The 10133-nt window shown below is 32.9% G+C and overlaps 1 pseudogene; it reads right to left on the bottom strand.

Moving 5' to 3' along the window:
- Positions 1-1402: 1402 nt before the first annotated feature.
- LOC113060960 (egl nine homolog 3-like) lies at positions 1403-9334 on the bottom strand (annotated as a pseudogene).
- Positions 9335-10133: the final 799 nt, after the last annotated feature.

Raw genomic sequence — 10133 nt, 5'->3', positions numbered from 1 at the left:
ATATAGACCTAATTTTATAGAAATCGTTTTTGCAGTTATCTAACCATTGTTAATTAGCTGAATGCATTAGTTGTGTGGTAATCACACAATTAAACTACGGTTATAGCAGTGGAAATATGAACGATTATAAATGTTTTCCTGAAAGTGTTTGTATATTTTCATTTATTTTTTTTTAAAAAGATAACCATTAAGGATAGAGCAATAAATAAATAAATAAATAAAAAACAAATCATACCCAAAAGAAACGGCTGGTAAACATCTACGCTAAATAAAAACAGCACAATGAGGACACAGCGACACCTAGTGGTATATTATGGCCAAAGGAGACATTTATTACTGAAGAAAAAAAAAGTAATATAAACAATGGGACAACTGAAAACATTTTAACACATTGTTTAATTTGGCCATTTCAAATAGTTGTAAATCTCGATTTGTGTACAGTACATGAACCAACCTGTTAACATGTTTCAGTATTTTTCTCTAGAACAACTTTTGTTAAAGAAACATTTTACGAAACTCAAAATGTTATGAAACAGCTGTCAAATGATATTGATGCGAGGGTGTGGTTGAGCAGCATTGCTGACCTGCATGCAAGCTGATTCAGGTCTCTCATCAAACATTAACCAACGCAAGGACTGAACAAATAAAGCAATATCATCCAACCAAGTGCTTTTTAAAGGTTTGTGAACACAGTACAGAATGACTTTTATAAACATCTCTATATGAAAGAGTCGTTCAAAAATAATAAAACCTCTGTATATATATACACACACACACACAACTTCAAGTCCACTGACAAGTTTCAAATTTCCTTTCTAATGAAGTGTTCATTAAACAAAGAATGATAAAATATGTGCCAAAACATACAAAACAGCAAAAACGTGCATATAAAAGAAAATATTCATAATGCTTGTTGACATATTTGAGAAAAAAAAATAGTGTTTTATTTATATATGCTTCTTATCTAGTCTTTTTACACATCTAGACAATATAGCTCTGAAAAGTTTTTTTTTTTTTTTTTTTTAAGAACAATTTTATTATAATAAACATCTAATAATCCGTTATCAGTATTAAGATTCTCAACATTTTTTACAAAATTGTCTTTACATTAGCAGCGGGTTACTCAAACGACTCTTCACTTATTTTAAGAAACGTATTCAAACATAGTAAATCACAAATACAAAGTGGGGGGAGAGGTACCATTAGTGCAAACAAGCAATGTAAAAAAAGGGGAAAAAAGCTAAGTAGACAAAGAAACCCTGTCGGAGGAGACAGGCCAGTGTATTTCTGTTTAAGATGATGAACCTTCCTGTGAGTTAGCTGAAAATATAAAGGTTTAAACAATTAGATATTTAGAATTAGACTCAAATACAGTGATATTGATGATTTTGACTGAACCAACCCTGGCAGATCTCTGAATTTTCGTTTTGCTTCAGCTCTTTTCTTCTGAATCAAAGTACCACACAGTGATTGCATACCTGTGACACAAAACACACTTTAGCAAAGATGCCATGAGATCATATAGACATACACAAACAGACCAAAAGTTTGGAAATATTACTATTTTTAATGTTTTTGAAATAAGTTTCTTCTGCTCATCAAGCCTGCATTTATTTGATCAAAAATACAGAATACAGAAAAAACTGTAATATTGTGAAATATTATGACAACTTAAAATGATTTTCTATTTGAATATACTTTTAAAAAAATATTTTTTTCCTGTGATGCAAAGCTGAATTTTCAGCATCATTTCTCCAGCCTTCAGTGTCACATGTAACATCCAGTCTATCACATGATCATTTAGAAATCATTCTATTATTCTGATTTATTATGAGTGTTGGAAACAGTTCTGCTGTCTAATATATTTGATGATAAAAGGTTAAAAAGAACTGCATTTAATCAAAATAAATTAAAAAATTATAATAATATATTTTCTTTACTATCACTTTTTAATCAATTTAACACATCCTTGCTGAATAAAAGTATTGATTTTATTTAAAAAATAAAAAATAAATAAATAAATTACTAACCCCAAATTACTGACAAGTAGTGTATATTGTTATTACAAAATATTTATATTTTAAAAACATAGCTTCTTTTTTTTATTATTATTATTAATCAAAGTATCCTAAGAAAGTATCACGTTCTGAAAAAATATTAAGCAGCAGAACTGTTTCCAAGTTTGATAATGAACATCATATTAGAATGATTTCTAAAGGATCATGTGATAATGATCCTAAAAATTCAGCTTTGCATCACAGAAATAAATGATAATTTAAAGTATAATAAATGTATCACAATATTACATTTTTTCTGTATTTTTGATCAAATAAATGCAGGCTTGATGAGCAGAAGAAACTTCTTTCAAAAACATTCAAAATAGTAATGTTTCCAAACTTTTGGTCTGTACTGTGTACCTCTGTAACATGAACTCCAATACTAACCTTGTAGCATACGACGGCTGAACTTCATGAGGGTTTCTACGATCTGACCAGAAAATCAAAAGTCGATCAAATAAAGGCTCGATGTCGGCTACGTAAGGTTTTCCTTCAGGAAAGATCCTTAGCAATCCGCCATGCTCCTAAAAACATACAGTGACATTTGATTAATTAACACTGTACAAAAAATCTTTGGGGAATGAGATTTTAAATAAACTACTGAAAAGCCTACCTTCGCATTCCAGTTTTTATTCAGATAGTAAAATACAGGTGACGCAGCGGCCGTCTGCATTAGGGTTATCTACATGTTTCACATATCCTGCTCCATTTCCTGGATAACACGCCACCATCGCCTGAAAAAAGAAGAAACATGAAACTAAGCTTGAGAGATATCTTACTTTGCATCTTTTCCCAGAAAAGACTATTTCCAGGTAAACATAATGAACGGTTGTCATTTTAAAATATGTATTTGTCATAAAAAAAATTTGTTGACGATACATTTATTAAGGCATTTCTCTTCTTAAACACAAGTAACAATAAGGAAGTTTTTAAAGTTTAAAATGCAACAACAAATGGTGCTTAAAAGAGTCATTTGTAAATGTTATGATAAATCTAATAATAGTCTATATAGACATTCTGCTCACATTTGCATCTTTTCTGTTATAAATGAATATATTTCTAAACTCATCTATTTGTTTTAGTGCCGAGACATTTTACACAGGACTGGAAAAAGTTCCCTGGATTTCAAATGTTTGACAAATTTACTTTAAACCTGAAATGGCTTCTAAAGTTTTGTTTCAGTTAACAATATATATCACGTAAACATAATATACCAAACAAACCTACAATTAGAAAACTGACTTAATATTTGGGGATTTAGTTATTATAAAAGTCTAAACCACAATAAAACAGCTTAGGAAAAAATTAAATAAACTAATACATATTCTTGTCACATCCGTACAAGGTGCATATTTGTTTGACTAGCAAGAGTATTTGAAAAATTAACTTACATGATAAATTATCAAAAGCTGATGCATTAATATATGTTTATTATTTAAAAAAGCAATAGTTCACTTGCATGGAACAAGCATATGGATTGTGGTTTCGTATTGGCCGGAAGCGATGGTTTAAAGTTTAACACCTTAATGATGGATTTCTTTCTTCACTGCAGAGCATCTATTAGTGAGCAAGTGACGTAATGCATTTCTCCAAATCATATAAAGAAACAAACTCATATACATCTTGAAAGGCCTGAGGGTGAGTAATTTTCATTTTTAAATGAACTTTTCCTTTAAAGGTGAACTATTATGCCCCATTTTACAATATGTAATATAAATCTCAGGTGTCCACAGAATGTGTCTGTGAAGGTTCAGCTCAAAACACCTCACAGATCATTTATTATATCATTTTGAAAAATGCCTATTTTGCATCTGCATGTATCTTTAAATGCAAATGAGCTGCTGCTCCCCGCCCCCTTTTCCATAATAAGTCAGATACTCTGATAAAAGAAAAAAACATCTGTTTGGTTTTTATTATCACGTCTATAGCACTGAAATCATGCATTTTATAGCCATATTAGTTTAAACTTCTAAGCACGCTCACAGAAAGTCACACGGCTGTCACATGGCATGCGATTACTAAACTAGGTTCTTATTGAGCTAAACTGTCAAATACACATAAGTTAATGTTTAAACACACGAGTTACAAAACAGTCTATGTCATGTCTGTGAAGGTAAACACCTGGGAAAGAGATTGCATGTTTAGGATGTGTCTCACACGTCTTAAAAAGTGAATCTGTGGGCTCTTTGATCGCCCCCTGGTGGCTGGCTGCAGTACAGGTCATTAACCCCGCCCTCTCCATGAAAACAAATGGGACTTACACTTCCAATACAATTTTCCCAAAGATGGTTTTGGTCATTTAAGATAGTTATGATGCTGATATATGTTCAATTGTTTGTTTTTGTGATAGGTTTGATTTTAGCTAGTAATTTGATGCTATAAAACGGGCCTATGGTTGATTGGTTCTGCGGGAGTTTGAGCGAGGAAATAAATCTCTACTGTGCAGACTCTGTTTACAAATGATGTCATTTACATAAGACATACTGAGATGCTTTGGCTTTACTTTTCTTTAGTGGAAGTAGAGACGGGTCATCCATATTTTGTTTTACAGTCTATGGGTAATATACAGTAAATAAATAAATCCACTGCTCTCTTTTCTTCTCTGAGGCAGGGACTCTAAACAGTGTTCTGTGCTCATCTGTGCAGCTAACAGAAGAACAGTTTGCATGCTTTGCTCAAACTTTTGCCATGACATTAGTACTGGTATAACTTTGTCACTTGTGAAAACAGAATGGCGGCGCCGTCACCGTGTGTGGAAACGTGCACTGGGGCGCTGTAAAGGGGGGTAAACGATGACGATTCTCGGGGCCCATGACTAAGAGGGGGCCCAGAGAAGCCCCCAATAAAATTGTGGTGCTAAAAAAAAAAAATATTTGATAGTAAAAATTATTAACTTTAAATTATTCTATTTGCTGTTTCCTGGTGTCAAAAAATGTATTTGTTTAGGAAACACAAACTTCCGTGGCCCTCTCCCCCTCTCGATTATCATAAAATGGTTTAGTCCGCCCAAATTGTATACAGTAACCAAGGCAACACAATAGCGCCGGCAGATTCAACTTGACAGAGGATGTGAAAATGCCTCAAAAATCTGGAAGTCAAAAACGGAAAGAGAAAAAAATAAGAAGTGAAAGAGGCAAAAGGTCGACAGTATGTTACCCAATATTTCACAAGAAAAAGTGGGTTTGTAAGTAGGCCTAAATTGTTAGTGGACCGCCCGTGACAATGATCGTAGCCTACGGCGCTTTTCTGTGCGTACGCACGCTTTATATGTGAGGCTCTAGGTCTCTACGGTAGCATTTTTCGATAAGTTGGCACGTTTCGATACTTGTTTCGATCTCATTTTAATATCAGCGCCCCTTTATATGCCGTTACGTGCATATAAAGGGCCGCTGATATTAAAATGAGATCCCTTTGCCACGTCACAAAGGGAGTGAAATCTGACACGATTGTTTTTTCAGACGCTTGCAGAAAAAGGCTTACCAAAACAAAGTAACTGGGTTGATCTTTTACACGTTTCCTGAGTTGGTAGATGCAGTGGCAACCTGGTTATAGTATATGTCACCTTTAAAGTAAAGCATTGGCTCTATATTGCTATGTTTATTAGTACAAAATTTCAGATTGACTATTAAAAAATACTATTATAATGTTCAAAACAAAGTATGTCTCCTCTCAAGCAGACTCCGGTTAACCCCTCCCAACCCTCACATGTATACACACACTGGGGGTAAGAGTCACTGGTGCCCATGTTTACATTTCTGCAGACAAGTCTTTATCATGATCACGATCCCACAACAAGAGTACATACGCAAGTTTGCCGTCATAGTGCAATGTAAACATGCAGCTGCACAGAGAGCAGGAGGAAGTGTGTGCGTGGCTGAAGAGAGTAAGCTTGGCCAGCAGCCCGTGTGCTGAGGGTTTAATGACAGTGCTACGTGTTGAGCGTGAGTCTGCAGCACCACACAGACTTCAGCTGTGACAGCCAACTAGCGGACACAATCCAGAGCTCTGATTCATCACACTTAACCATTTCAAAACACTGATTTATGCAATGATAATACTCTTGATCCGCTTACTTACGAAGAAGAATTGCACTCAAACAAGTAATTATTTTATTCTGACGTTCAAGGCTGTCATTTTGTTATTAGGGATTATGACGTCAGTAAGTTTTTGGAAGAGATGACAAACAAAAAAGTGTTTTAGAGCAACTAAATTCCTAGCTTCTGGACAATGTTTGAAACTTTGTATTACTGTGCACTTCTTGTGCTATTGTCTCTTTATGACAAATCGCCTGTTTTACTTAAATTCAGCAGACTACAAAATAACAGAAAATCGAAAAATAGCAAGTTTCTTGACTTTTTGTGTGTGTGTGTCCACAGCTGGCTTTGGTAAAAGTGGCTCTTGAACATCCTGTTGCTTCACTAAGCCAGAGTTCAGCAGTGTAGTGAGAAGAGTCACGTACTGTTCACAACAGCAGAAACTGAAAGCCTATCTCTGCCATTCATCAGCAGGCACAGTAAATACTGTGTGCCAAATCACTCTACTGTAACTGCTCCAAACAAAGAGCCAAACAAAGACAGAAACTAAAGCTTAATGGAGTGAGAACCAGATAAACAAACAGAATACTCTGAAATCATTAAAAACACAGAATAATCAACAAGTTGTAATGTACTTTTCATCATGTACACTTTTGTATACACTACTGTTTCAAAACATTCGGGTCAGTAAGATTTTTAAGAATTTGATCATTTTATTTAGCAAGGATGCTTTAAATTGATTGAAAGTGAAAGTTGTGACATTTGCCATCTTCTTAAGTTATGACAACACAAGACATTTATAATTTTACAATAGATTTCAAGTAAGTGCTTTTCTTTTTTTTTCAATCTTATATGAAAAATATTTGAATGACAAAAATAAATCATATGTTAAAATATATTAAAATAGAGACCAGTTAATTTAAATTGTATTTTTTTTTAAATTACTGACCCCAAACCTCTGAACTGTAGCATGCATAAATAAGCTTATATACGTTATATTTGTTATGTTATATATATATATATATATATCACACTACCAGTCAAAAGTTTGGGATCTGAACTATTTTTTATGTTTTTTACAGGAGTTTCTTATGCTCACCAAGGCTGCATTTATTTGATAACAAATACAGGGGGAAATTATATTGTGAAATATTATTATGATGTAAAAATAACCTTTTTCTATTTAATATTCATTAAATTATAATTTATTCCTGAGATGCAAAGCAGATTTTTCAGCATCATTACTCCAGTCTTCAGTGTCACATGATCCATCAGAAATAATTCTGTATGCTGATTTATTATCAGTGTTGAAAATGATATGCTGCTTAATATTGTTTTGGAACCTGTGATACTACTCAGGATTCTTTCATAAATAAAAAGTTCAAAAGAAGAGCATTTATTTAAAATATAAATATTTTCTAACAATATGCACTGCCATTCAAGAGTCTGGGGTCAGTAAAAATTGTATTCTTAATTTTTTTTTTAAAGAAATTTAAAACTTTTATTCAGCAAGGATGTATTAAATTGTTAAGAAGGGATAGCACAGATTTATATTGTTAGAAAATATTTATATTTTGACTAAATGCTGTTCTTTTATATATATATATATATATATATATATATATATATATATATATATATATATATATATATATATATATTATATTATATTAAATTATATTAGATTATATTATAAAATTTAATAAATAACTATTTTAATGCTTAGTATATTTTCATAAGCAAAAGGCTATTTGTTTATGAATATACAAATTTACAAAATTAACAACAACTTTATTACTTTTTTAAACTATTAACTTGTGAACTGTACATTCATTAATGGCTAATTTACTTTTAATGAAAGTTATTATAAAGGCTTCCCAGCGAGTAGCCTAAAGACTATACAATTCATACACGTATAAAATCTTAATTAAAAACATACATGCCACAAATAAACAAATACGACAATATGAATCAAAGTTTCATAACACTTCTAACTGAAAATACATTTGTGATCTGATGAGAATTGTATCAAGTTGTTAGTGTAATTATTTACGTTACTATAAAACATTTCATCAATTAATTAACCTACGTTAATCATTCGATTCATTCTCAGCACTTGAAAGTTTAATAAAGCTTACCTTTGACCTCGCGCGAATACTTTTGCCCAGTCGACCCATACACAGAGAAATAAGTTTGTCTATGAGTGTTAATAAGAAGTTGACAGCCTCCGTGCCGCTCTCGGTCCCGTTAACCCATGTTATTTTATCTCCTCTGATGCTTCTTCTGCAAACTCCATTGCTTCTTCTGGCCAGCTGGCCGTCGTTGAGAAGCCCACAGGAATGCATGCGTTTGACCTGACCCAGAACCATATGGCCCGCGATGTCCCCCAGAAAATGATCCACATAAAAGAAGCCTTGGTCCAACAGAGCCGGGGCCACTTGCTCTAAAGCCAAACTCTCCAACTGCGAGTCCAGCGCGTGCTGAAGAAATGGCATTCTGTCCTGAGCTCCTTGCATTCAAAACTAACGACAGTTTTTCAAAGCAGCCTAATATCCCTCAACAGACGTGTAAACAATGTCCCAGGCAGGCAGCAGACGGGCTATAAATGGGCTTTATAGTCTCTCTGTGACTGTGTGAGGGTCCATGAGCGCGAGAGGACCGGAGCGCAGAGCACCTGCGGCGCATGTGGAACGTGCAGAATGTGTGTCGCGCTTCAGTGGGCGGATATTCTTGTGAAAACCCCATTCAGTGCGCATAAGTTCAACAACTAAGAGCTGGAAGATGCATGATTCATGTAACCCAACAGGTGTCTTCCTATAGGGGTCGCTTGGCGGCTCAGAAAGCCGAGTCCTCCATTCATCCGCGTTCAGATATCAGGGTATTTTTGACTTACTGAAGAGTGGAGACTCCTACTTTAAAGTAACTTATTTTGAAAAAGATAATTTTTTAGATTGGAACCTTACAGACAAATGTCAGCTGTCCTCTGAAATCGCTATGGAATGTTTAAATTATCAACAACTTTGATTGAGTTATCCTGAACAGCGCTGAGAAATAGAACGCGTGTCACGTGATATCGCCGCCTACGTGCTACTTCAGGAGTATTCTTAAAAATCATTAACATATGAATAGAGACCATAGACTGTATAAAAACAGATAGTGACACACTGAGATACTCTATCGATTGAAATGGAAATAGCCTTCAGAGCGAGGTTAAGCATTCTCTGATGATAAGCCATCAAGGGTAAAGTGACCCTTGAAATGTTTGCGTGGTGACGAATTGTTTGTTTGTCGTTTTTTGAAAAAAACTTTTTTTAAACTAAATGTAAATAAAAATACATTTTAATTATAATAATAAAATAGAAACAATTTTTTTTTACTGTAACGAATTGCTAATATCCGTCTATTAAAAATCGCTTTAAAAAGTAGCTATGTGTCAATAAATAAATGTTTTAAAACAAAATAGAAACAAGAAAATAATGCTTGTATTTGTTTCTATATTGGTTCTATATAGAAACAATTATTGTATGGCTCTGTGACGAATTACTAATGTTCATATTTTGTAATGTAAATAAATATAATTAAAAATAATTAAAAATACAAGAGTAAACCATATAAAAACGAATAAAAACATATTGAAACAAATATTGTTTGATTCTGTGACGAATGTTGTCTTTTAGTCTAAGTCACTTTTCTAAAATATAATGTAAATAAAGACTAAACATTGTTATAATAATAACAATATAGAAACAAAAGAAAATATTGTTTTGCTCTGTGATGAATTGCTAATATTCGACTATTGTAAGTCGCTTTTAAAAAATGTAAATGCAAATAAAAAATAATTGAATAATATTTGTAGTTTTTTTTATTAATACATGAATATGCTATAGAAAAACTACTTAGTTTTAAAGTTTAAAAAAATCAACTCATTGACAAAATGTAAACTTTAAATTGAAAATGTAAATACATATGATGCATTTAATCATTAGACCTAATTTATTTATGTGTTTACTTTGTCCCTTTTTTTTTTTTTTTTTTTTTTTTT

The sequence above is a fragment of the Carassius auratus genome, chromosome 42 (assembly GCF_003368295.1).
Source record: "Carassius auratus strain Wakin chromosome 42, ASM336829v1, whole genome shotgun sequence".
NCBI lineage: Eukaryota > Metazoa > Chordata > Actinopteri > Cypriniformes > Cyprinidae > Carassius > Carassius auratus.
The sequence above is the reverse complement of the archived record's forward strand: the minus strand, read 5'-3'. Positions and strand labels throughout refer to the sequence as shown.